This window comes from Hemiscyllium ocellatum, unplaced genomic scaffold, assembly GCF_020745735.1.
Source record: "Hemiscyllium ocellatum isolate sHemOce1 unplaced genomic scaffold, sHemOce1.pat.X.cur. scaffold_184_pat_ctg1, whole genome shotgun sequence".
Lineage (NCBI taxonomy): Eukaryota > Metazoa > Chordata > Chondrichthyes > Orectolobiformes > Hemiscylliidae > Hemiscyllium > Hemiscyllium ocellatum.
Genome location: NW_026867893.1, coordinates 902128 through 904452, shown reverse-complemented (window position 1 = coordinate 904452; position 2325 = coordinate 902128).

Sequence of the window (2325 nt, the reverse complement as noted above, 5' to 3'; positions counted from 1 at the left end):
AGACACATATCTTTTGCAATATCACACACTTCGTTACATTGATAATTTGTCGTGACCTCTGGAGGAATGGGTCTAGAAATAGAAACAATGACTCTCTAACCTTGGTAGGAACAGGGATAAGGAGGAATTCTCAAAAGGCAATTTGAGTGGGAATTCTCTGCCCCACAGGTTTGTGGTACCATTTTTGCATTTACTCAAAGATGTTTTAGTTAAATATTTGACGGGAAAGTGACTCAAAGATAATGATCTGCAGTTGGGAACGTGGCACTGGGAACGCAATCTGATCAGTCACAATCTTAATTCCTGGTGGGGCAGGGACCCACACCTGTTTCTCAGATCTATTTTGTCCCATTCTATTCAGCCCCTCAATCTGCTACTCAAGAGCAGTTGGAGACCACTTGCTCCTACTACCTGGTGCACAGAAACCGAGGTGACCATTCAGCCCCTGAATACAGTAAGAATGATTTGGTGTGGATTGGAAAACGTTCTTCCGAAAAGAGTGGGTGTTACTGTAAAACAGTCCCTTCCTCTCTTTTTACAGAAGTCTCTTGGTTCCATTTATTGGTCATGGTGTAGACCTAGATATAAAGTGAATAATTCCCCCATACTGGACCCAGATAGTGATCACAAAATCCTCTTCTGCCGACGGTCACTTCCCTCTGTGAGAAGGAAACACACCACACACATTCAGTGCGAACTTTTGACATCAAAGAAATATATGTACACCAAGAAAGAATGACTGGCCTTGATAACAAGGCAGTATTTGACAGATGATGGTATCAGGGGACCTGAGGAAAATGGAACTTTGACCTCCCTCATATAATTAAGGAAAAGGCAGGAAAAAGGGATGCTATTGATCCATCGTGTCTGCACCAGTTCCGAAAAGAGTTATCCAGCAAGCTCAATTCTACAACCCTATCTCTATATCCCTCTAAATTCATCACTCATCTGGTCCAGCAGCTTACCAACATTCAACTCAATAAGTTTTTTCCAGTACTTCAGTTTGACTAATTTTACATTTTCTGAAGTTCCCCACTTTTGCAGTCACCATGCTCTCTAATATTTCCAAAAGATTTTCTTTTGCTTCTTTTGTTTGACAGAATCAATGTGTTCATCTCACTGGACAGAGATGACCTCTGTCACCTCGTAAATGCGTGAGAGGATGGCACTCTGGCATAATGGATAAGGCCCCCATTCCTGACTGGCAAGTTCCTGAATCAAAACTGTTGATGAGAATTTTGAGTGCAGTCCTCTCCCTGGTGGGAGACTGCACAGCTCTGTGACCTCCTCATTGTTGAAATAAACTGGCTTCGCTCTTTGAACCTGGAAAGGTATACTATTGGGAAATATTTGTGCAAATCTCAGAAAGGATAGTGCAGTGCCCTGCTCCACCCTACGCAGTCTCCGAAGACCCTGTAAAATCTATCCCCGTACCTTGCACAGAATAGGAAAACCAGGTTCTCTGGTCTCCGTGAATGAATGCAGCAGCTGACAACACAAATCCAAGAAAACCATCCAGAGAACCTATACTGACTTTCTAATGTCAGGTGCAAGTCAATACTTACATATATGGCACACCCACTCAATGCATGAAATGCCTCCATCTCCTCTGTTTCTATTCCTGGCTGATAAACTGTTACATTTCTGTGCCGTCCCTGAAATATGACCAGTTCTGATCTCCATGGAAATAGTTGACAATGTAACTGCACAATTTTCTTTACCTCAGTCACGATAACAGCAACACCGCCACTGATGGTGGAGATGCTGGGGAGGTGATGGTCTAGCGGTATTTTCTCCACACTGTAAATTCTGAGATTTCCACAAATATTCCCCAATGGTAATGACACAAACCCGGACTTCAATCCCGCCACAGCAGATGATGGGAGTTCAATTCAATAAAATATTTGGAATTAACATTCTGATGAAATACTGATGGTTGTAAAAACTAAGAACATCTGGCTCAATAGTGTCCTTCAAGGAAGGGAATTTGCTATCTTCACTGGTCTGGCCTACATGTGATTCCAGGCCTTCAGTAGTGGTAGACTCTCAAATGACCTTTGAACTGGCCAAGTCAGCCAGTCAGTTATAACACTACAAGGTCTCAAAGAAGTGTAACCAGACCGACTGAAGCACTGCAAGTCTACAGCACGTCGAAGTGCAGTGGTTCAGAAAGGCAGTTCCCCAGCACCTTCTCAAAGGCAACTCGGAAAGTGTAATAAGTGCTGGCCCAGTCACCAACACCCATGTCCCATTAATAAAGAAAAGAAAATGACCACACTGAGGATGGAGAGATAGATGGGACAGAACTCACTTGAAACAATAGCT